Source organism: Gymnoscopelus braueri (assembly GCF_963280865.1).
Source record: "Gymnoscopelus braueri genome assembly, chromosome: 21".
Lineage (NCBI taxonomy): Eukaryota > Metazoa > Chordata > Actinopteri > Myctophiformes > Myctophidae > Gymnoscopelus > Gymnoscopelus braueri.
Window position 1 is genome coordinate 42,944,724 of NC_137623.1, and position 27,583 is coordinate 42,972,306.

Sequence of the window (27,583 nt, forward strand, 5' to 3'; positions counted from 1 at the left end):
AGTGATTGCATAACTAAATAATGATAAATAGTACAGGCTGTAAATACATACATTTACAGCTGCAAACAGTTGCATCAGTGGTGTGGTCTAGGTTTGTTTTCTGAGGCATACAATAATCATTCCCTGCACGAGATGCTCGTGGTCGTGGGTATACGCTAGCGCATTTTCAATGGATGAAATGGTTAGTAGACTGTATACGCTTTTTTCCAAAAACAACAACAATTAGGTGGACTACAAAACAACTGGCCCAGGCACCCCTCGACATAATCCCCCCTATACCCTCAACTCCACCACCTGAAATACCCCCCCACTCCCACAACCCCCATTCCCCCCAACCAGCACAACACACCCCCCAAACCCCACCCACCCAAACCCTCATGCCCTCCAACTCCCCTAACTCATACAACTGGATCACCAACCTTTTGTCCGGTGTGGATAGTGGAATAGTATGTAAGATCATTGAATGTCTTAAAGAGCCTATAAGCAAGGAGGAAAGACGAATGCCTTGACCCTAGAATCACCACAGCCAGGGCGGAGATGAGAGCAGCACACAGGGACTTTGTCGCTGACCAAAAAGGAGAGGGTCTGAGGGAGGAATATAAGCGGAGGAAGGAGGAGCTATATCAAGTGTATGCAACTGGAACAACGGGAGCTGACCCAAAAGATCAGGGACATTAAAGAGGTGCATGTTAACCAGAAACATGGCAAGAGCTGGAAGCTCATGAATGACATTTCTGGCAGAAGCTCTTCTCAGACTTCCAAGATCTGGGGAGAAAGCGCAGAGGAACGAGTTGAAACATGGTACCAGCACTTCAAAACACTCCTAGGAAATCCTCCTTCAACCGAAGAAGAGGATGATCCGATGCTCCTGTCTTCCATGACCTTCCCAAACCAGACGGTTCACCATGGATGAGTACCAGAGGGCCAAGGCTACTATTCAAGTGAGGCAAGAGCTGCGGGGAAGATGGAGTGACAGCAGAGGTTCTGATGAATGTGCCCATAGACGAGGTGGTGTTGGATTTTATCAAGCACACACGTCTAGCAAGCTGCCGAAGCTGTGGAGCAAAATGATCATCGATCCAGTACCAAAGTCAGTCGAACTCACCAAGGCATTAGCCTGAGCTCACAAGTTGCCAAGACGGCTAACAGGAAGATCCTCAACCGTCTTAGACCCATCTTAGACCCTGTAATGAGAAACTCGGGCAGATACTGGTGCTGAGGAGGATACTGGAAGGAGTAAGGAGCGGAATCTTTCAGTGGTGATCACCTTCATGACTTCCAAAAGGCTTTTGGCACCATCCATCTGGGGAATCTGATGAACATTCTCCGGGCCTATGGAGTTCCTGAGAAGATGTTTCAGATGATGGAGACAAGCTACTCGAGGCAGTCCAGGACTTCTAATAACCTGGGCCTGGACTGCTTCAATGGAACAGGACCTGAAGGTCTGGGGGGCACTTGACTGGAATGCCTTGCATGGGATGAGGAGAGTGTGGAAAACAGACATGGGAGAAGACCTCAAGAGGCGGCTGTTCGTATAGCTACAGTGGAGTCAGTACTGCTGTATGGGGCTGAGACATGGACCGTCACAGCACAACAGGAAAGGGCCTTGGATGGAGTCTACACAAGAATGCTATGAATGGCACTAGGAGTCACATGGACGGACCACATCAGAAATGTGGTCCTCTACAGGAACCTACCATGGGTCACAGACAAAGTCAGAGAGAGAAGGATGAGGCAGGGCACTGCGTCAGGGACCCATAACTAGTGGCAAGCAAACTAACACTATGAGAGCCAACCCAGGGCAAAGCCAGGAGAGACAAGAAGTGCACCACCTACGTAGATGCACTTCGGCATAACAGCTTAGCCAACAATACTGTAGAGCTCAAGACCCTGATGCTAGATAGGAGAGTGTGGAGGGCAGCAATTCAGGAGTCCCAAGTTGGTGTTGGCTAGACCACACTCACACATCGCATCGCGAAGACCCTATTCTATATGATCCGGCCTAACTGACCCATGCCCCCCTCAACATAATCCCCCCATACCCTCTACCCCCAACTCCACCACCTGCAATACTCCCCCACTTCCACAACCCCCCCCCCCCCAACTGCCAGCCCACACCTCTCCACCTCCATAACTCAAAACCCCATCCCACTTCAGGGGTCCCGAGTTGGTGTTGGCTAGACCACTCTCTCGCATCGCAAAGACCCTATCCTGTGTGATCCGGCCTAACTGGCCTATGCCCCCCTCAACATAATCCCCCCATACCCTATACCCCCCAACTCCACCTACTGCAATACTCCCCCACTCCCACCCCCCCCCCCCCAACTGCCAGCCCACACCTCTCCACCTCCCTAACTCAAAACCCCATCCCACTTCAGGAGTCCTGAGTTGGTGTTGGCTAGACCACACTTTCGCATCACAAAGACCCTATCCTGTATGATCCGGCCTAACTGGCCTATGCCCCCCTCAACATAATCCCCCCCATACCCTCTACCCACCCAACTCCACCACCTGCAATACTCCCCCACTCCCACAACCCCCCCCCCAACTGCCAGCCCACACCTCTCCACCTCCCTAACTCAAAACCCCATCCCACTTCAGGACTCCTGAGTTGGTGTTGGCTAGACCACACTTTCGCATCACAAAGACCCTATCCTGTATGATCCGGCCTAACTGGCCTATGCCCCCCTCAACATAATCCCCCCCATACCCTCTACCCCCCAACTCCACCACCTGCAATACTCCCCCACTCCCACAAACCCCATACCCCCCAACTGCCAGCCCACACCTCACAACCCCCATAACTCAAAACCCCATCCCACCCCATACCATCATACCCCCAAATCCCACCCAACCCATTACCCCCACTCCCAGAACCCCCGGTCCCCATGCCCCCAACCAGCAAACCACAACCCCCAAACTCCACCCACCCAAACCCTTATGCACCGCCCACCCCATACCCCCCCAACCACCACCCACACCTCCCACACCCTATAACTCCAAACCCCATCCCACCCCCATACCCTCATACCCCCAAACCGACACACCACAATATTTTCACAGGGTTGTTGGCTGCCACGGTGTTCACGTGTGATTTTGATCTGCAATTAATAAAAAATCACGACAATGACGTTCACATTTAAGCAGCAATGACAACCTCTAACCACAAACCTCAAAATGTTCAATGCCAAAACCTCCTATCTATACCTAAAAATGACCTCCTATCTACATAGATGCACATAGGAGGTTTTTACCTAGAAATAGGTAGGCTTACAAACAAACATTATTTTAGTTAAATAATGCTTTTTTATGCTCATTTTGAGATCAAGACATTCTACAGTACTGTATCAAGTATTACCATTAATTTTTTTTATCAACTCACACTCTTGGTGTGATAAAAGTGTCACCACCTGACACTAATCATTAGCAATTAACAAGGCAATGCAATTAACTTGACAGAGTTACTAACAAATACTTAACTAGTAAGGGGGGAAGACACTTTTTTATTTTGAAAATAATAGATGACTACAAACTGAAAGACATTTAGACGGTCTACATAACATAGAATTCCCAAGTTTCAGCTCTGTCTGCTGTTCAACTAGTTCTGGTGCAGATAAGAGGTTTTGCGCTTCAACATTTTAGCACTAATTGGCACTGAACAAGATAGGAGGTTTTAGTCAAATGACTTTTTCTGACAAAATGAGGGGCAGGACAATCTTGCAGACAGACTGAGCATGTGCAGCATAGCCTAAAGTACTCATCCACAGTGAAATCCGAAAATCATGAAATTTGCACATAGGAGGTTTTGCATTTTGGCCATCGATATCCTCCACTCCCTTCCTAGGATTGATTGGCACTCCTAGGTACTTAAAATTCTCACTCAGGCCAATCAGCTTAAGTTTAGTTCCACTGATCGCCCAGTCAATGTCCACATTCAGGGTTACATTCTCACCCGTCCTCCCCAGGAACAAGCCATTGCACAAGTCCAGTGACCCTACAGAACTCTTCCAGAATTATGAGGTTAAGGGCCATCCCATCTATTGACTCACTTACTAATGCCAAGTCATCAGCAAAGGCCATGCAGCAAAACTTGACGCCCTCAAGCCCGATACCAGCAACCTTAATTTCCAACGTCTTGATAAGTGGGTCTAAAGCAATGTTAAACAGGAGCGGCGACAATGGACAACCCTGCTTCACACCCACCTTCATTCCTATGGGCCCTGTGTAGCCCCGTTCGCACTTTATCACCGTACTGCAGTCCTCATACAGAGACTTCAGCAGATCAATTATGTGCATGTCAACTTCCCTCTGCTGGAATAGATGTTCATGCGATACTGTATCAAAAGCTTTCGCAAAATCAATGAAAACCACTCCCAAGGGCCGCCTACTTCCAACACTAGTCTTGATCAACGTGTGCAACAAGGTGATGTTTTCTGCACAACCTGGTGCACGGATGAACCCACGTTGCCACGTGTTTATCCTGCAAGCCCCATCTAACCGACTCTGTAGTACCCTGGCGAAGACTCTCATAACCGTTGATCCTATGGTGAGAGGCCGCCAGTTGTCAAGAACACCCAACTTATCCTTATCTGATGTTTTTGAATTAGGGTTGTTATGTTACCCTTGAATGTTCTTGGCACCTCACCGGCCACCAGCCAGCATGAAAAGGTGTGGGCTAGTCTATCGCCCTTGTGATCCCATTCCAGGAGCCGGCTCGCTTTTATCCCATCCGGACCCGGAGCAGAGTCTCTACCAATGGCCTTCAGGTGGCCCACTACCTCCTCCGGCGTCAAAGAACGAGTTGTCCACCGTCCTGCATGAGTCAAATCCAAAGAGTCCTAGGAAGGGTCTGACGTCTCCCCATCGCCCCCGGAAGTCCTCCTCGACTTAGCGAGCGGAAATATGACATTCAACCTCCTCCTCTCGGTCCAATACAAAGGACGCAAGCTTACCTCGTCTTCTAAGCATCATCAGGGCCCTCCTCATGACCAGTTTCTTTCTAGGTCCTGGCCACCCGTCTTCAATCTCAGGTAAATAACGCCTTTTCTTGGATTTGCCACACCCCGCGCTTGAGTGTTGGGCAATCTGAAAACCAATTCCTAGTTCTGTTGCCAACCTGTCACTACTAGACTGAATTTCCACGCTGGTGCAGTCCTCCAGTTGGATAGGACAAGTGGCAGCCTTGGCGACCTTGAGGCCTGCCGGGCCTGCGTCCCTTACTCGGTTCAGTAGGGTAGTCCAGAGGACTTCTGGTGCTGACTTTTGAGCTCTAGGCCCACCCAGATTCCTCAACAGGTCGTCTATATCAGAGACAGGTGTAATGGTCTTGTTCCTTAGGCGCAATGCCCGGATCTTATCACTCTGCGTGATGCTCTTCTCAGTGAGCATCAACCGATGAACCACTTTATAGTTAACTTTCAGTCCTTGTGAGTTCACCAGCTTCACCAGCCGTTTGGTTTCATCTGGCGACCATCTCGAGTTCGAAGCGCATGCCTGGCGCCCCTTTCAACAGCTTCAGCTTGAAACTGCTCCCTATGCATACGGCTCTCGTGCGTTTGCACACCCCTAAAGGTCGGAAAGAGCCTGCCGCAAGCCATACATGTGAAACCCTTCACTCGCTTCCTCGGCGATGTTAATTGCCCGCACGTCGATGCATGGGCACTCACATCCGATACCTTCCGGAACGTCAAACCACACGTGTGGCAGGCATAAGTCATGGAGACCGAAGGATGTTGAAATTTCAGGTGGAAATCTAACAACCTATGTGTGGTCGATGGTCTACCACACAGCCCACATTCGCTTGTCCCCGGGACCATAACCGTCAGCTGACTTGACATCGTAGGCTTGCAAGTGTTATTGGTTGCAGCCCTAGTTTGGTCCCATTTCCAGGGCTCACGCCTCGCCTCAAGGGCTGAGGGGCTGGGTTCCTCGGCTCCACTCGCTCCATTATGTCTGAACTCATTTATCCTCCTCTCACGACTCCCAACGAGGGAGCCGCGAGCGGAGGAGGACACTACATCGAACTCCATTCCAAGTCTCATATCAACAGCGTTTGCCAAGTGGCGGGTCATCTTCACCACTTCCACTTGACTTCGCAAAATTTCAGTTACGTTTACTAATTTAACTGTTTGCCTTCCCTCCTCCGTTGCGCGCCTACCTAGACGCACTCTGATCCGCTCAGTGTTACTCACCAACCTCTACAGGCTCATAACCTATGGAGGGACCTATTCGTGGATGGAACCGCTGTCCTCTCATAAGACTACTGCTAGTCTTCAAGATAGGTATACATCATAACAGTTTACATAATTATGTAGACTAGTCCATACCCGGTCGACGCATCCGTGGGGAGATATAAGCACATGATCTGGCAACCCGGGAGCCATAGCTCGCGGGGCCATCCCACAGCTGGGCAGCCCCGTAACCATGGCGACATTATTTTACACAAAATAATAAACAGCTGACAGGGAAATCAAAAAACGGGCTTCGCTGTTAGGTGCACATGGTAATGATCAATGGCTGTGTGCAAATTCAGATCAATTGGTCCAGCCACTGATGAGAACCGGGCAGAACAATTTTGGCCTCACTACCCTACCTACCTACCTACACTACAGAGCATTGGCAAATTATAGGAGGATATACTGGCTACTCACTCCTTATTTTTCTTGGTACGATGTGTTAAAGAAGTTCCTGATGTGGTCTGTGGAGTATAGCACTGTTCGCCTGGACAGGAACGTTGCCGTCTTCCAGTCACCATTAGAATGTTGTCGTTATTTTTGTACTACAATCCCCTTGCACCAATGGGTCGCTATCTCCTGGATGGTTATGTCTTCGACTTTGAGTGTTTCTTCCAGGGGTTCATACTTCTTCTTTTGCTGGTATGCTTTTTCCAGCATGTCCGACTTGTTTTCGAATTTGATCGTGACGTTCACGATCATGGCCTTTCGTCCACTGAGCATAAGGCCAGGCCTTTTGAACTTGCCAGAGGAAAGTTATATCGGATGTTCGGCCTTAACTTCCCAGCTCTTCCTTAGGGCTTCTAGTACTAGTAGTTTGCATATCTTGTTGTGCGTCACATATCTGCTTCTTGACACTCTTGCGCATACCCCAAGCACCCGGTGTACATCTGGTCAAGGCTTCTGTTGTAGGGACTAAGTTGGCACGCATCCTGAGAGAGAGAGAGAGAGAGAGAGAGAGAGAGAGAGAGAGAGAGGATTATACAGACCTATGTGCCCCGAGGTTTTTTTCAAATGCAAAATATAGATTAATACATTTGACAAAATACAGCGAAATCCCACAGAATATGAGTCTTAACCGGATGTGACGTTTTCGCAGATCGCCGATCGGGCTTCAGTTCGATGTGATACACGACGACGATGGCTGTTCGTCATCCGGACTAAAGAAAATAGAACTGGAGCTCTCCGTTAGTTTTTTATACCGTGTGAAAAAACGTGTTTTTCCCTATTCTCTTCTAAAATGCCTAAAAAAGGCCTTCCGAGAACCGGAAACGGAATCTGCGTCATGAATCCGGAACCCGCTGAGTTTGAACTAAACAGAAAGCGAAACTGATGATGAAAAATAAACAGATCAGCGCGATCACAGATTAAACAATGAAAATTCAAAAGAACGCATATATGCGATCTTTTGAATTGCGGCAATCAAGCGATGGATTTGAAATAACGCATATATGCGATCTTGGCAATGTGTTATATCCAGCAAGCAATTGACATTTTTGGCAAACAAATTCACAGTTTGGGCGATCAATATCATACAAAAGTAGAGAGAAGCTGTGACCTCACCGCTCTGATAGACAAGAAATAAATAATCATTATGCAAACCACATCCATGTTCTGTTCGTTTGTCAATGCAATCCAAATGGGAAATTTATTTCAGGCCTAGCAGCAGCTAGGCCTGGCCTATTAGAATTAAATCTGCTAAAACATATACTGATACAGAACCATATAGGCTATATATTGTCGCTGTCGGGTGGAAACCTAGTGTGTCTCTTTTTTTATTATTTAAAAACAATTTAAAATGGTGAAAATAGCCAATCTATAAGCTATAATTATTAATAATTAATAAATACTATTTTAACTCATTCAGTGCCATTGACGTGTTTGACGTGTTTTTCCGCATAGGCCCAACATGCCAATGACGTTATTTATTTTGGGGGGGGGGAATATAGTCAGTGTCATCTACTGGTATGTGAACAAAATAACGTTATGATCTGTGTCGGTAATATGCTTTATCGTTCCAAAATCTGAACACATTATATGTATAGCATATTTCAACAAGGCAATTCAATGTGCTTTACACAGAATGTCAAGCAAAGGAAACACAATTATATAAGTAAGACGCGCGAACGCAGGAAGCGAACGCAAATATATATATAATTTTAAAAAAAATGCGTTAAAAGGAGCATCTTAGAGAAATACAAATTCACCCAAAACATTTTTTGAATGTTTTTGAACAATTCAACAAAGTGTTTGAAGTGCCTGTTTCACCCACTTCCGGGGGGCGGAGCCAAAATCCGAGGCCGAAGTATTTGTTCGTAGACCCCCACTTAGGGGGGGTAGAAAGTTTGGGAGCGATTCGGGCACTTTTCATTTAACATGGGGTTTCAATGGGGAGTTTTTAGGAGCCTTTTCCGGGGCGTGGCTTCCGGGGGAAGGGGCGGGCTTAAACGCAACCTTGACAGGTGTGTTCAGTTTTCAAAGACCTTTCAATTGATGTATGGTACGTCTATATCGGCGCGCCTCCTTCCGCTGCGTTCGCAACAATGACATTAGGATGCATTAAACAAAACAAGTAGAAACTAGAAAAAGTGCTCCTCGGAGCACAGGTCTCCGCCAGGTCAGGTAGGTTATTGTGGCCTCCTGGTGGCGCTATAATAGGCCATTGTGAAAAGGGTGCCCGTTTCTTCTTAGGCCTTTCACGACAATCGGACACTGTATTCATGATTTGAGGCATTTTGTTCCAAAAATGTGTTTTGCTAGATTAGACCTGCTGGTGGCGCTATAACAGGCCAATGTTAAAAGGGTGGCATTTCTTCCTCAGCCTAGTGGGAATGTGCGTGTAAAATTTCACGGAAATTGCAAGCTGAGTGCATAATTTGAGGCATTTTTTTCAAAACGGACCAATCCTGCAAACTTTGGAAGCCAGCCTTAGCCAATGAGGATGGAATATGGGAAATCGGACAGATCCGTGTTCGTCACATGGCTATAGAGATACTGTATACCGATTTGCATGACGTTTGGATAAAATCTGTAGGAGTAATATAAATAAATTGGTTTTGCACAAATTGGCCTCCTGGTGGCGCTATAACAGGCCCATGTGAAAGATTTGGGGCAGAAGTTCTGAATTGGCATCAGGGAGTGTGTGTGCACAGTTTCGGAGCGACCGGGCTAACGGTGCCGGAGATTAGCTGGTGACAGACGGACACACGGACACACACACGGACGGACGGACGGACGGACAGGGGGTAAAACATACTCTCTCGCCATGCCTTTCGGTCTGGCGGAGACAATAACAGATACAATATAATTACAGTGTAGAAGAGAAAGAAAACTAAAACTAACTCAATCAAAGGCAGCGTCAAACAGAAAGGTCTTTAGTTGTGTTTTAAAATAAATAAGAGTGTCAGCAGACCTGCAGTTTTCTGGGAGTTTGTTCCAGATATGTGGTGCATAAAAAACTAAATGCTGCTTCCCCACGTTTACTTTAGGTTTTAGGGACAGAAAGCAGACCTTTCCCAGATGACCTGAGAGATCTGGATGGTATCGCACAAGATCAGTAATGTATTTTGGACCTAAAACATTCAAAGCTTTATAGACCAACAGTAGTATTTTGATTTAATAACTGGAGTGAAATGCTCTTGGTATTGAATGGTTTTTTTTTTTTTTTTTTTTTTTTCGTGTCCGGACAATTTCTTGACCCATCCCACATGGGATTATCAGACACATCAATTTTAAAATAAAAAACAAAGTTACAAACATTCCAGTGTACACCCGACCAGCAACTCATAGTACAGCCTGATTTGAAACAAACCACATACAGTACATACATTTATATATACCTGCACATAGAATACATACACATTTATAAAGAAATTCATCAATTATAAGTCACCCTTCTCCTTCTATCCCACGCTTTATAAAGATATTCTGAAAATGCAAAAATATGAAGAAAAATAAATTCAATTAAGGCACCATTCTCATAATCTATCAGGTTTAGATCGGGGGTGTGGACTTTTTTAAACAGTATATCTCTCAGGTCATACAAGGGACAAAACAAAATAAAATGGATTTCATTCTCCACCTCGTTCAAATCAACAATATTCACATATTCTATCCTCCTCAGCTATGCCTCTATATCTTCCCGTTTCAATATGTAATGGCAGAATGCCACATCTTATCTGCGCACAAAGTGACCTCCGACTTTTTGCCAAATTATACAAAACATAGTTTCACATTTATAATCTTTTTTTAAAAGACAATATTCTTTGGCTTTTGCCAAATGTCTTCTGACCAGGTTTGTATGCATTTTGCACGGATTCTGTTTTTAAACTCCTCCACATTCACAGTTGTTCTTTGGAAATAATGTTCTTCCAGACCACATTCCCTCAATACATCACAGATCTCAGAGGCCCATTCCCCTTCTCCAGACAGATCCCAGTAAAACATTTGACTAGCCACCCTATTGGATGGCAGACACAGCAACCTGTTCCAGAGTCTCACCATGCTGGCCTTCCATCTAATTTCACAGGAGTCCCACCCCATATCTCCATTAAATGCTGCGATTGACGCATACTTATGTAGTCCCAAAAATAATCGAATTGCCCGATTCTGGACACGTTCATTTAACTGAAACCTTTTGTACCCCCAAACCCCCGAAATATAATCTAAAATGGGACATACACATGTGTGATACAATTTAGAGTACGTAAGATAGCCCATGTCCTTCAACGTTTTGGTTTTGCCTATGAGGCCTCCCAATGCCCTGCCGGCAGAATCTGCTAGGGCAGATACACCGTGAAAAAAATACATGTTTTCATCTAGAAACAAACCAAGGTACTTGTACTTATCTGTAAACTGCAGTTGTTTATCACCCACACTGAACTTGAAGCTACTTCTTTCTGTACCTGGGTTTCTAAAATGCATTACTTGTGTTTTCTTTTGATTAATACTCATTCTCCACTTCTTACACCATTCATTAACACATTCCCTGCCAGAGTTTTCTACAACAGGCTGTTCCCACTGCCAGCCATTTTGACCAGTCTGACTCTTTTTTGTGGACCCATAGCATATCTTCTGCTATGACTATGAACACATGGAATATCTCAAAACAAAGCTTAGAATCTCTTCTTTCATCTGAAAAAAAAAGTGAGTTGATAGCATGTTCCGTCTTTTAGCTAGAGGTAGTTGAATACAGCTCGTTTTCACCAAAAACTGACCTTTTTCTTTAGATTCAGAGTTATGAGTGTTTTACTGAAAGGACACACTTTAGAGGCATAAAAATGATTTCAGAAGTGTTTGATATTTATTTTGCGCCTTCATTGACATCAGGCATGTAAACAATACTTGTTTATAAAAAAAAAACGAAAAAAAACAAAAAAAGTTTTTGATTGTACATTTATCGCTCCATTTCCAAAGTGCAAGCTTATTTCAGCTCAATTCAAACAACATTTTTTCACTGTATTTTTTTTTCAAATACGTTTTCCTCAAAATAATAATAAATAATAATAATTCCAAGTTCAAAGTGCAACATCAATACATTCAAAATCAAAATCAGTCAAAATCTCAAGTATTCATAACAAATAACAGATCAACAAGCTTTACTAAGCTTGTAGATCAGCCTTTTTTTTCCTTTTATGCCATTTATGACAATTTGTGAAAATAAATAAATCAAAATAAGTAAACCAAGTAAAGCTCAATGTGTCATGACTCATGATGCACAATGTGCAGTGCATGGTGAGTGAGGTTGGTAGGTTGAACCAGCGTCTCACTACAAAGTGCAAGAAGTCATTTGAAACTAAATGTAACTACATGAAATAAATAATAATCGTTCAAAGATCAACATCAATAAATTGGTGCAATTAGTGCAAAATAAATAAATACAAATAAGTAAACCAAATAAAGCAGAACTGACATGAATGACAAAATAGGGATGAATGTAAACAGACTCTTGAGTCTCAACAGTGCATGGTGAGTGACTACTGAACATTCGTTACAGTTTCACTGTAAAGCACAAAGTGCAAGTCATTTCAAACTAAATATAATCAACTAACAACAAATAATAATCATTCAATCAATAAATTGGTGCAATCAGTGCTTTCTGAGGGAATGTGACAACTGATGGTGTGTGTGTGTGTGTGTGTGTGTGTGTGTGTGCAAAAAAATATAACAAAATAAAGTAAGGCAGGTAAGGCATGAGGTACTGGTTCAGGTTTTACTCACAAATACCTGTATTCGTCATAAGTGTGGTACCGTAACCAACAGTCCCCAAGATGCAAGGGAACATGACATGACCTGCACTCATAACTGGTCTCGCTCCGTTTTCGGCCTGATCTGCTACACACCCTACAAAGCCTTGTTGGGTGCTTCTTTGTACCCAAGCCTGGGATTTTGTCCATTGTATGGGGTAGAGCTCTATTCAGCCTGCTCTGTGGGTCCACTATTGGTGGCCTTGGGTGGCGAGCAGGTGGTCCGGGGTCCACTCTTGGACCCCGCCTTCGGCGGCGAGCAGGTGGGGCATCTGGTGCAGGGTCCTCTCTTGGTGCCCTTCGGCGGCGACCAGGTGGGGCATCTGGTGGAACGGGGCCATCCTCGGGAGGAGGGGCCTCAATCCCATCCTCCCGAGGAATGGCCTGATCCTCTTCCGGAGGAGGCGGGGCCTCAATCCCATCCTCCCGAGGAATGGCCTGATCCTCTTCCGGAGGAGGCGGGGCCTCAATCCCATCCTCCCGAGGAATGGCCTGATCCTCTTCCGGAGGAGGCGGGGCCTCAATCCCATCCTCCCGAGGAATGGCCTGATCCTCTTCCTGAGGAGGCGGGGCCTCATTCCTACCCTCCTCAGGAGGGGCCACAACCACAAGGTGCGCCTGACGGGTCCAGGAACCCACTATTTCGTTCATGAAGGAGAAGAGGTTCTGCCAGGCACCATCTGGGTGCCTGGCTTTATAGAGGACAAAGGAGTTGTACAGGGCAATTTGGAAGAGGTACAACACAAACTTCTTTGTCCATTTTTTGGTCTTCCTCGTGCACATATAGTAGGACAGGTTCTGGTCCAGTCTGTCGACCCCATTCATGTACTGATTGTAGTCAACCACACAAACTGGCCTCTGTTCGTTCACCCTCTTGCGTTTCCCTTTCTCCCTCAGTGGCACGGTCCGCATTTCGTCAGGGTGGAGTGTGGTGATCATAGTGACAATCTTTGTCAGCTTGGATCGCCATGCCACCACCATCACTCCATCTCCACTATGGCGTGACATTGACGACCCAAGGCCCAGCTTCGATTTGGTCACCTCGGCGATGTCTGGTGGCTGCCCTCGGTTTCGACGCAGGGTCCCGCAGACGTGGGTCTCCTTGGCAAGGAGGATTTTGGCCGTGCCCACCGAATTGTACAAGTTGTCCATGTACAAATGGTACCCAAAGCCTGCTAAGTCCCCCAGTAGGTTTGAAACCGTGTCCACAAGGGTGTGCCCCAAGCCACAGTATGGCTGCATACTATACAGGTAGCCTGTTGCCGAGTCACATAAAATGTACGATTTGATGCCGTACCTGATCGGCTTACAGGGGGCATACACCTTGAACTCGAGGCGCCCACGCCACAACAGCATGCCCTCGTCGATTGAGATGTTCTGGCTCGGCATGAACATCTGCTTGAAATTTGCCAGCAAGGACTCAAACACCGGGCGGACTTTCCAGAGCTTGTCTTCTTTCTCGTCAGGCTGAAGGACAGGGCGGGGCACGGTGTTATCGACGAAGTGAAGGTTGCTGAGTATGGCCTGGAACCGGTTCCTCGACATGTACTTGCCAAAGAAGGGGGTGGCTAGACGCTCATCAGTGCACCAGTACATCTCAATCTCCGGCTTTTGGAGGAGTCCAAAAAGAAAAGCCCCAGAAAGTTCTTGAGCTCTACCAGATCGACAGCTTTCCATACATTGGACCTGGAATACTGCAAATCACTGGGCTGCTGCTGGCCTGCATAGAGGTTTGTTTGTTTGCAGATCTCCTGCAGCAACTCGTCTGTGATCAGCAGCTCCAGGAAATCGACCGGGGCATCGGACTCCAGAGCAGCAGCCTCGTTCCGAGGACCCGGATTCCCAGTGAAGGGGATGTCCCGAGGACACCAGTCTGTGGCATGCCACACAGGAGGAGGAGCCTTGCGTTTCCGAGGCCTGCCACCACCTGCGAATTATAGAAATAAGATAATTACCATAAAATATTTGTTTTTGACACACACACACACACACACACACACACACACACACACACACATTGCAGCTATACTCATGCACACAGATACACAATCACATGAACTCACAGACAGACACGCACATTGAACACAGAGAGGGAGGGAGAGAGCAGAAGTAACAGACACACACACACACACACAGCAGAAGAGGGTCTTTCTTACCTCGTCTACGACCAACACACACACACACACACACACAGCAGCTATACTCATGCACACAGATACACAATCACATGAACTCACAGACAGACACGCACATTGAACACAGAGAGGGAGGGAGAGAGCAGAAGTCACACACACACACACACACACACACACACACACACACACACACACACACACACACACACACACACACACACACACACACACACAGCAGAAGAGGGTCTTTCTTACCTCGTCTACGACCAGCTGATGTTCCAGCCATGTCGCCCTCCAGATCAGCCCCAACCATGTCTGGCCCTACAATAACACATCAATTCAATTTAGGCATTTAGCATCGATATAGATCACATGCATATATATACAGAATAAATACATTTGAGAGAATACATTTACATCGCCCTGTGGGGATTTAGCTTTTTTTTATTCCTGTGATGATAATTCTCACCTCTACTACCACCGCCCACAGCTCCACCAATCGCTCCCTCCAACTCCTCCTCCTCCTCCTCCTCCACACCAGCCTGTGACCCTAGAATAACATAAAAATATACTTTTATAATCTAGGCATTTAGCATCAACATATAGATCACATGAATGCATATATACACTGAATAAATAAATATGAGAGAATACATTTACCATTGTCTGGTTTTAGCATTTTTTTTATTCCTGTGATATAATTGTGACTCTCACCTCTCCTACGGTCACCAGCATGGCTGACACCTCCATCCATGGCTCCCGCCATAGCCTCTGCCTCAGAGTCAGAATCTAGAATAAATTTTCAAATACTATATTATGCATTTAGCATACATAGACAGAGTGACTAGGCACACATGAAATAACATAGTACATCTTTCTGTCATGGTAGAATTACAAAGGCAATTTCTCAAATGCTTTGTTGACATGACCCGATCATGACCTGACTCACATCAAACGCTTCATTTGAGGTCAGGACGAAAACAACAATAACAAAAAAAACCTTGATCCTACAGGATCAAACAGTTTTGTTGTTGTGTTGTTGTGGCCCTGACCTGAAATGAAACCTTTGATCTCTTTTGTTATGATAACAATTATGTGCAGAGGGAGTGGGGGTTGGGTGCACCTGTTATTTCCCCCCAAAAAAGCAGAATAAAAATAGCAGATCTACAAGCTCACAAGCTTGTAGATCTGCCATTTTATAGCACCACACAATACATCAACAGAGCCTAAAAAATGTCATCAGCAATGCAAACATGCGTTGTTGTGAGCTCAGTTGTGGTCGCGACCCACATGTTGAGAACCACAGACACGGACCGCTGATGGGCCTGTCGTGTTAGCGTTGCCAGGTTGTGGGAGAGGAATAAGCAACCAGGTCTATGAAAACGAGCCCAAAAGTAGTGACTAGCAGACGGGGCCACATGAACACTTCAAGCCTATCTGAACATAGCCAATTTACAAGCTCACACTCGCAGGCAATCACCATGTTTTATAAGCAGCTTCACAGAAAAACAAGCCCAGTGTGGCTTATTGCAGATATACAAACTCATAGCTATAATAAGCAGACCTGGCAACACTGGCTACGACTCAACACACACAAAACCGCTTGATTTCTCCATTGAAATCAACTACGTAACACACAAAACACGATCAAATAAAATACTAACAAATAAAACAATAAAACAATGATCACACAAGCAGATCACAACAACAACTCGCGTTGCGAGTCGTTGTCACTTGTCAGCAATGCATACATGCGTTGTTGTGAGCTCAGTTGTGGTCGCGACCCACATGTTGAGAACCACAGACAGGGACCGCTGAAGGGCCTGTCGTGTTAGCGTTGCCAGGTTGTGGGAGAGGAATAAGTAACCAGGTCTATGAAAACGAGCCCAAAAGTAGTGACTAGCCGGCGACTATGCCACATGGGCACTTCAAGCCTATCTGAAAATAGCCGATTTACAAGCCCACACCCGCAATCACAATGTTTTACGAGCAGCTTCACAGAAAGACAAGCCCAGCGTGGCTTATAGCAGCTATAGAAGCTCATAGCGAAATAATCAGACCTGGCAACACTGGCTACGAATAAACACATAAAACAGTTGGTTTTCTCCATTGAATCAACTACGTAACACACAAAACACGATCAAATAAAATACTAACAAATAAAACAATGTATCAAAAAATGTATGTGTGCTTACCATTGCAAGCAGGCATTGGTTCCCAATCAGAGCCTCCAGAATCACTGGAGGAGTCGGAGACCACACCGGACTCGAACTCACTCTCCGTGCCTGGGACAGACTCTGGGTCTGAGACTACTGGGTCAAGCACGGGCACGGAAATCCGTGAACTGCGACGGACAGGCGGGTCCGGCACAGGTCCGGTCACTGGAGGAGTTACTACCGGGGGCTCCGGCGGCTCCGATGGCTCCCCTTTCGTCGGCTCCGGTTCCGGATCTGGTCTGATCACAAACTGGAACACCGGCTCCCGTGGTTGGGGGTTCGGGGTTGGGGCTGCACTAGGCCCCCCGAACTGCATCTCCAACAGCGTTCGCTGCCGTGGACCCGACGATCCATCGGCGACCGTGTTCTTACGCTTGTTGGTTCGTTTCATAGTCTACCCTCTCTCACTGAGTAAACTATGAACTCCTGTCTACTCTCTCTCGCCGATCAACTCCTTCACCTACTCTACCTATATAATATTACCTCCACTCCTCTCTATCTATATGTATATATAATAACTCACTAGGCTATATATATACCACTCACACTTACTATAAATCACTCACTCACAAACACTGTATACTACACTCACCTATATAATTATTACCTCCACGCCTCTCTATCTATATATATATACAATAACTCACTAGGCTATATATATACCACTCACACTTACTGTAAATCACTCACTCAAATATCAAAATCACAATCAGTCACACAAACTCACGTACAAATCTCTCAGATCACTCACCTCTCTCCCTCACTCAATGTCTCAAACTCGCACAACTTTCTCACTGACTCACTCAAATCTCTCAAAACTCACACTAACTCACACTCAAATCTATCAAAACTCACACTAACTCACACTCAAATCTATCACAACTCACTCAATCAATCCACGCAACTATACTCACACTCAAAATCACTAGCAATCTATCTATCTATCTCTCTTTCTCTCTCTCTGTAACTCTCTCTCAATCGATCGGCTTGTCTAAACTCAAAAATGGTTTTAGATGCACAGACTGGGCAGGCTGCCCGGATCCTCTTTCAAGGCTTCGATTGGTCACGTGACCGATGACGTCACCCATCCAGATGCGCTTTGAGCTACGTGCATGAGATTAACCCCCAAGCTGCCAGAGGACCTTATTTAACAGAAACCACTAAAAAGACCATATCCCGAGATATCTCGGGATCGGCGCTTAACGGGTGGATTTTATATCCCGAGATATCTCGGGATTGGCAGTTAATGTGTTAACACAAGTTAACATTTTTTTGTAAATCCTCTTCACTTTCTGAGAGTAAAATAATATCGTCAGCATACATCAATATGTCTACAAATACTTGACCACATGGAACCCCTTTCTCCATGTGTTTTACCTCTCTGGCCAAATCATTAATAAAAACAGCAAATAAAGTTGGGGACAAAACATCCCCTTGTTTAACACCAGAGGGCGTAGGAAACCACTCTGTAAAATAATCATTCACTTTCACACAGGCAGGGTTTGTCCACTTTTGTATTCAATACCAGTACCAGTTATCCAACTCCTCTTGATGTTCATTTAGAGTCTGTAATCTCTCAATTAAATTTAGCATAGCAGTACGTCCCATATCAGAATTTAGAAAAGTGTCTGGTACATCTCGAACCACTCGCTTTTTAGAGTGTCCAGCTGTAACAGGCAATAACATTTTCCCCTTGAAGATGAGTCTCATTTAAGGAGACAATGTCTGCATTCAAAGACTGTAGAATAGATAACCTAAGGTCACAGTTTGCTTGTGTCCATCCATTTATATTCCAATGTAAGAATGATATGTGCTCGCGTGGGCTATATGAGGATGGGAAACCTCATTTTGTAGTTTCCAGTTCGTTATCTTCACTTTGACCTAAAGCAGGCCATTCCTTGTCTCTCACAGCTCCGTTGTCCCCGTTGCTTTTCTCCTCCGTTTCTTTCCTAAACCACGACCCTCGTCTGTCACGGGATTCCTCAGACCCATCAGAGTGCCGTCTGCCTCTGCCAGGCCCGCGGTGATCTTCACGGCCCTGATGGCTGCGGTTCTCCCTCCAGTGTCTCTCATACTGGCCACGGCGGCCGCCCCGGTCACCGCCCGTTGGCCCCGTCTCGTCTCTCTCCCTTCCCCGTCGTATGAGCCTGCCATTTCCCGCGATAAAGAGATCTTTCCCAGCTGGGATTTCTCTAAGCAGCGTTTTAAAGTTGAATTCAATTAGCCGGTCAGTATGGGATTTAGCAGAACGCACATATACTTTTTGATACTCTGTGTGATCCTTCAGCTTATTTTTTTTGCGAAGAATGCCAATCTTTTCTTCTCTAGATATGCATTCAATTTTCACCAATCCAGGCTGCCCTCCTCTCCCCTCTAGTCGAATTACATCCACAATTTCGGCCTTGACGTCGAGCCCGTCCTTCAGAAACCGTTTGACTTTTTCCCTTATGTTTTCCTCTTCTTCCACTGGCAATCCGGCCACAATTAAAGAAACATCAGGATCAAACCTTTCTTTAGGCGGACCGCCGGCTGAGTTGAAGTTCCCCTCCAAGGCATCCATGCGAGATTGCAGCCTCCCAACTTCGATATCAAGCGTGTCTTTAATATCGCGGCGGTGTTTCTCTAAATCCGACCTTATCGCTGTGTGATTATCCTTGATAGATTTTTGCAGAGATGAATCTATGCGGTCAATCTTTTTTTCAATCTGTTTCTCAAACGCATTCTGCATTTTATCAAACAAACCACCCATCTGCTTTTCAAGATTGTCCTTCATATTGTCCATTTTGCAGTTGATTTTCTTTAGCTCATCAAACAGCTGTGCAGTGTCTTTGTTTTTCCCACTCATCTCGAGTCCAGTTGGTTCAGTCAAATCTTTCTTGTCCGTGCTTCGGAGCTGTCTGGCACGGTTTTCCATCCAGGTACCGGCCGCAGCAGTAGCAGCAGCACGGCACCTGTCTGACTTTGATCAGGAGGCCTTATAGCGTTTGCCAGTCCTCCTATAACGATTCATCCACTACGAATCCAAATATCAGCAGATTCAATACAACGTCGGGGACATATAGAGCGTGAAAAGGACGATAAATATGGATAATTAAAGTAGTTTTAAGGTTGTTTGTGCCGCTCCGACGCGGCGTGCTGGCGTGGTATTAGGGGGTCATACCTATGTTCCCCGGACCTATGTTCCCCCACTAAGGTTATGGTTAGGGTTAGGTTTAGGTTAGGTCCTATATGTCCCGGTATTAGTAAGGACTCCAACAGCAGCATTCTGAATCAACTGCAGTCATCTGATTGATTTTCATTGATTGAAAACATTTTGCAAATGGTACATTGGTACGATTTTACAATGATGCTAAAAGGATAACACAAAAAGCCCTAGGCCTTGGGCGTGTTTCCATTGTGGTCATGTGTTTTCAATTCATCAAGCTCACAATGCATCACATTGTAGATTGGCTATTTTCAAATAGCCTGAGTATAAAACAGGTTAAAGTGGTTAAAGTGATTGTGATGCTATATCAACCACTGTGTTGGCTGGGGTCCCCCAGGGGTTTATCCCTTTACCTCTACACCAAATCTATTCCACCAAAGTAGCTGATGTAAAAGCTCACTGCATTGAAACACAATGTGAGCTTGTATTTCTGTGAATGTTTTCCTATATATTAACACATTCCCAGAATAGGGTTCATGTGGTTAACTCATTTTGCTGGGGTCCAAACACCCTCAACCTCAGACCCCTCTTTGAGAACCACTGCTATAGACAAAGTACAAAGCCATATTTTTGGGATTAGAGTGAAAATGTGCAGACACTGATTTGGAGACTCTTTATGGAGCTGAGATGATACTGCTTAATATATATATATATATATATATATAGAGAGAGAGAGAGAGAGAGGGGCAGTGAGAGAGGCAGAGAGAGAGAGAGAGAGAGAGAGAGAGAGAGAGAGAGAGGGGGAGAAGAAGTGAACATGCATTAATTAACAGTCATGATTTTTGTTCAGTAAATTATATTTGGACTGGTTAAATTGGGGTTTGAACCAGGGACCTACAGACTGGCTGGTAGACAGTGTACTGACTGAGCCATTGGATAGACAGAATTGGATTTCATGTGTGGTAAGTTATCATACTGCATGGATTGCTTATTATATATATACAAGCTCATAACGCGTCACAGTGTAGATCGGCTGTATGTGGTTACTGTAGGCGTTGTATTAATAATTAAATCTGCAAAGTAACAATAACTAAAGCTGTCATATGCTGTAGGGGAGAACGGGGTAAGATGAACCTCTGGGTAAGTTGAACCACCGCCTGTATCTTTAAAATTATACACATGAGTTGTCATGTGACCTTAAAATCAGGACACACCCATCATTTCCACCTGGCTGTGAAGTTGAGAGACACATGGGCAAAGTGATTGTTACAATAGTTGTTATGTGTTTCCACACGGACCCAGTTGAGGGGAACACACACCAGAGCAGCCAGGCTGACGGTGCCAGACTGTTAATGTTATGCTACATTATATGTAAAGTTTAATAAAGTGTAAGCAGGTAAAAGTCCTTCAACCGTCCATTCTTGTAATATGAGGGGCAAGAATGAAACATGGTGGCAGCGGAAATTGGAAACTTGGAAGTGAGAGAGCAGTAAAAAGAAAGAAAAAAAACTGAACTTTTGCTGTGCAGCTAACCAGCTAGCCTGTAGATAATAACAAGCAGTGTGCTGGGGAAGACGCTCATCGGTCGGCCATGGAAGGTTGAAACCCCCATCAACATTGTGCTTGGACTCTGGCAATCTTGCAAAGTCATGGAAATCATGGAAAGAGGAGTTTACACTTTACTTGGAGCTTTCTTTGCCAGAGGCAGAAGAAACAATGAAGGTGAAATCTGATTGGAGAGACTGGTAGAGAACTTTGTGAAACTCTGATTAGTGATGTGACTACAGCCAGGAGGACAGTGAAGAACATTGAAGTATCCCTTCAAACATAAGTTCCATATAATTAATCATATTCCATAACTGAGATACAGAATTAGGCGGATCTGAGCTTGTGGAAAATTACCCAGGTTTGGAGCATAATGTTACATAGCAAACCCCCTAGATTCGAATACCAGATGCCTGTCTCTGCTATTGATGTGTTGATCAGTCAACCCTTTAAGATCCTGGTCTTTGTCCTGGAGCTGGAGCTCCCGGCTTTAAGTGTGAACCCAAAACAAGTCGTTGAGCCAAACCATTTGTTACCAAGCGGCGGATTACAATACTATTGTCCTTATGCAAGGTGAAGGCATCTGTTCTACCATCTCTAAAAAGATCTCTGTGTGGTTGGAGGAGTAACCAGCTAAAATGTTTACCCACTAATTATTCTTCTCTTTCAGGTCTGCACTATGTAGTTAAAATGAGTAAAGTCTTGATAACTATGACCTGTGTTGTAAACAAAGAGAAACATCAGTTAAGGGAAGTGGTCAGTCTTAGAGGGACTGCTGGGTTTTATTTGACTCATTGTATTCTTAAACTGCTGTTTTCAATCATGAAAGTATATAGTGTGTGGGCTTATTATAAAGCTTAAGAGATGTTGAACAAGGATTACTAAACAAGGTTTTGTGCAAAAGTAAAGTTTGATAATTGGACATAATACAAATTTGTACACTGTAAAGACATGCAAATCAGAGTGTGGGCGGGGGGCTTGGCCACGACCCCCAGTATCATGTATTGTGTGTTGAGATTGGCTGACAAAGGGAGTACGGGCGGGACTTAACTCTTTGACCCTCCCATGTGAACCAGATTTGAAACTGGTATAAAGTAATGTGCTTGACTTGAGTACTGTGTGCTGCTAATCAGACCCACAAGGCAGTAGCCTGTTGGGCAGAAATAAAACTATGCTCGACTGAAAACCTTGGACTGGAACTTCCCTTCTTGAACCCTTCTCCAGGAGACTAATACAGCCACTCTTTCGACCAGAAATATACATCAAAATGGCGGTTGTCGGCAGTCGTTTTACTATTTTTTCCTTCTTTTTGGAGGGAAGAATATGCGAAAAGGACCTTGTTTGTTTGTTTTTGGTTTTGGGAGTGATTGGCTGGTGTCCTGGGAGGTTTTTTGGGGGGGGATCTGGGCAAGGTAAGTGTTTTGTGGCACAAATAGCTTCTAGGACCGTTAAAAGCCTGGTAGCTACTAAGTTCTGTTTATACCTATTATAACAATGTAATAGGCCTTCATGTTCCAGACTCATTTAAATGGACTGGTGTTTCGAAAAATTGTGTGTGTCCGATATGCGTTTATGGACGACGCACTAAGTTGATTGGGCACCTGGACCCGGGCGTGAGGACATAATTCAGCACCTTTTTACTGATTTTGACTGGTGCTTAGTGACAAATTGTGTGTGTCCGATATGCGTCTGGAACGCACTAAGTTGATTGGCCGCCCGGTGAAATGGACCCGGGCGTGAGGACATAGGTCACCACCTTTTTACAGTGTAAATAGATTTTGTAGTGTCTCTGACAAACTATAATAAGGCGATAAAAACTTTGGTCTTGAGATATTTGTTTTACATTGGTACTGCGGTAGAATATATATGGTAACAGGGCGCGCTGGTTATTCGCACAGGGGAACGTAGATCCCTTGTGTTATATGACTTAGCGTACCGTGATATTATAGTGAGACTGTGGGATCAGGAGTCGGGCCTCTGCTCCGTACCCTTTCCGTTTTCCTTTGACCGGTGTTTAGTGACAAATTGTGTCAGCACCTTTTTTACTTATGTGTGGTTGGAAGTTTTTGGGGCTCAGTTACTTCTGTAAGGAGTCCGGGATAGGTTCAGTCGCGCGTGCGAGGGGATATCCCAGGTGATTTTTATGTGATTATGAGGAAATGTGATTAAGATGAAATGGGGCTTGGAGTGACAAATAGTACTTTCTTTGAAGTCATTATTCGAAGGTTGAAAACCGCGGGTGTCATAGATGACTCGTTATACCCGGATTTTTCCCTTGAAGAAAGTGCTGGCTGTCGCTTCGTTTTTGTATTGAAAGTATACAGTTAATGTTTTTGGCGGAGTTTGTTGATAAGGTTGTTTTGGTATTCGGTTGCTTGATGAGTGTTTTTTTCCCTGAGCACTTGGATAAAATTATCTTGTGATTGTCAGAAGGTGTTTTCTTGTGTGGACCTTTTGTTTTTATGTGTTACGTTCGTAATGCTGTTTTCCTTGGTGATTGTTCTACGACTCTTGCAAATAGTGCGTGGATTTTGGATTGGCAGTGGTGATGCTAACGTCCTTATTTGGTAATTTCTTTGGGCTTTTCCGTTTTTTCTGGCAGACGCGGCGGGCCGGTTTTCGTCCTTCATGTGCTTGTGATGAGTTCTTACTTTGTGAATTGGCTACGTTTTGCAATGTTGTTGCGAAGGTTAGTTCCAGTATGGAGTTTAAATAATAATTATTGATGGGCTTTATGGTCCGTGTGTGGCGTCAGGGCTCTTCGGCTGTGTGCTACTCTCTTAAATTATCACTTTCGTGGTAAAGTTGCTTTCTTGTGATGACTCTTTGTTGTGAGTGTGTGATACTTTCTTAAATTATCACTTTCGTGGTGCGGTGTGGAGATTTGGACCAGAGGCTGCGCGCGGTGGAGGCTGGGAGAGTATGGTCATTCTTACTATGGTTCTGGAGGCGACGTTGTGGTATTATGGCTTTTCGGCTGTGGACTACTATCTTAATTATCACTTTTCGGTAATGTAGCCTTGGGAGTTTCTCCTGAGTGGTGATGTGTGTGATTAAGCCGTGTTTTCTGCGTGTGAGTTGTGTGTGAGTATGTGAGTGGAGAGGTGATGTGAGTTGTGAGTATATATGTGCGTGTGTTGTTTGTGTGTATTGTGAATTTTTGTGTTTTGTGTATGTGTTTTTATTTTATTTTTTATCTTTATTTTTTGGCTGGATTTTGGGTGTTTTTCGGTGCTTCTGTGCGTGAAATAGCTTGACTCCAGTGCTGATTTTTAGGTGTTATTAGTTACAACACATTTTTGTTAAAAGTATTGTAAAGAGGGGAGAGATATGAATCTACAAAGGAAGAACAGTAAAAACTGAAGTTAGGAAAAGGATAAATTGGAATATTACAGTAAAAAGTGAATATAGGAAAATTTGAATGTTGGGAACAAAGGTTGAATGGGGATTGTGCTTTATTCATGACGGTTTAATTATTTGGCAGATCCTTAAAGTATGATTGTGATATGCTGTCCTTTGTTGTGTGAAATCGAGGTTTTTTTCCTGAGATATATGACCTGGGTGTGCACGCCTGGGAGATTACGTTACTTTGGCCAAGAAACGTAATCGTTCGTATATTTTCTGGGGAAGGGCTGAGTTTGATCACAGCGGGGAATAGCGTGCCATGGCCGTATTCGGATCGGTTAAAAAGTGCCTAGAAATTGAAGGACGGGGTGTTCGCGACACAGACGTGCTTTGACTGATAGACACATTATTTAGTTGAACTGACCCATGAATGAAGCGCAGAGGAAACTGATTTTAAAAGTAAGGTTGTGGTTATAATAGAAGGTTAAAATGGAGGACTTATTAAGTAGAAGTTTCACAGGCTTTCTGGATACAGGGGTTCAAGGGCTCATTCTAAAAAGCCTTTGAGCAATATGTACCAGGGAGATTTTGTGATCCTATTTTTGTTACAGTGATTTTAGTTTATTTTTAGGAAATTGTAGAGCAAAACCATTTTGGCCCTCTGAAGAGGAATCACACTTTTTCTTTCATGTTATTCTTGAGAACACAGCCTTTTCTCTTTTGTGCTAAAATGTGATTATAAACTCTGCCTTAATTGAGTGACAGCTTGTTAAACAGGTCTCAGTCTGAGCCATTTTCCTTTTACATACCACAAATCGAGTAATATTATAGGGCTTTGATAGTGGGCTAATACCTAATTCAGTGGCTCACCACTGGGACTGACTAAATAGGCTGAAATTCGTTTGTCGGAGGGAACATTTACAATAACCAAAGCACCATATAAGAGATGTTCTGTGCCCTTCTTGAGAGTTACCATGCGTTCTGTGTTCTTGTGTCTGTTAGGAGTCAAAAGCTGAGAGAAATAGCACATTGGACCACGGAGTGCAGATTTGGGGTGAGTGCTGGTTGACGATTGGTTACAGGGGTGAAAAGACACATTTTCTGAGGCAGACCTAAGTAATTAGTATAGTTTTTAGTAAATGGCAGACCTTGAGGGCCGCAATAAGCGTCTGGGGAGGGTTTACCCTCGTGCTCAAGAGGCCAACGATAGGTTAAAGATAGTAAGATTAGTTAATACTTGATAGTCAGATAGGGAGGTCTATTTGTTTAAACGGATATACACCCTTGTGACGGTAGATCACCAGCACTGATCTTTGTAAATCTGTACTTTAGTAGATCTGAGTAGGCTATAAGCCGTGTAAACATTTTGAAAATATTGAGAGTAAAAATTCTGGTATTACTAAAACATAGAACCCAGAGGGGTGACGCTTATACAGAGATTATCATAACACAAATGTTGAAGTATTGGTAGGAAAATAGAGTTAAAAAGTTGCTAAAACTGTGAAAAATGGTACTATTAGGAAAATGCTAAAACGTTCTGGTCCATGAGTAACAAATGAGAATCATTGTTTGTAAAATATCACAAGGAGGGAAAGAGCAATACGGTAGATTATAATGTGATATTGAGCCAGAGTAATTTATGTAGGAATAAATTGACTAAAACATAGCTGAAATGTTATATTTGTAGAGGGATGTCTAATTTCTTAGGACAGAGTAGGGAAACTTTTTCCAAATCTTTTCATGCCAGGAATGGAGAAAGATGGAGAAAGTTGAAGACACTGATGGTGTGGGAGGAATTTGGCTGACATTCCAGAGGGGACATCAGGCTGAGTGGACAGCAGAGTTCTACAACAGCACGCCCCAGACCATGCCACGCCAGGTCCCTCAAAAAGTCCCACTCTAGACCTGGAGGCGTGGATCAGGCAGGAAACCAGCAGATGCAGCTCAACGGACCAGGAGCCGGGGTGAACCGTCAACCACTCATCCCTCTTCAGAGAGGAGGGTCCATGGAAGGCTGTCTGTCTACTCATCTCTACAGGAGTCAGGAGGTCTACTGGTCCCGGATGACAGCCGACGATTGGGTGCCTCAGGTCTAGCGGCGTCGAGCAGATGAGGAGCGGTGAACTACACCACTACAGGACGGATGGAGCCCATCCATCAAGCAGACGGCTGGATGGTGGGGTATCTGAAAACCACCGATGTACTGCAATGGTCCAGAATCCAGGTCTGGGCCTTCCAGATTCAACAAAGTTGCCTTGTCAAGATGAACGCCATACACTCTCTCCGTGGAGAGATGTTCCCCAGTGACCCGGGCAGGCTTGCAGAGAGATGCCCTGTAGGTGTCAATGAAAAATGACATCCAGCCCCCACCTCTTATCCATTCCCCATCACACTTTCCTCTGTCTCATGCCCCAAGCTGTGAACCGCTTCTGATTCAATGACTGCCCATTCCCCAGTAGAACTTGGACATTCAAGACGAAGACCTACCAGCGTTTTTTAGCTCAGGCGAAAAAAGAAAGAACAGAGATCATATCTGTGCGCGTGGACACTAAAGGACACTCTTTGTCAAAGTATGTTATAGGATGTGTGTTGATCAAGTAACCAAATGACGATTGTTTTTCGGTTTCAGTTGTCTACGTCAGTAGGGCTACTAATGGAGATTCTTTTCAGGTTCGACAGATGGCTGGAGGAGATTTTAACCCAGAGTGTTTTAACAGTA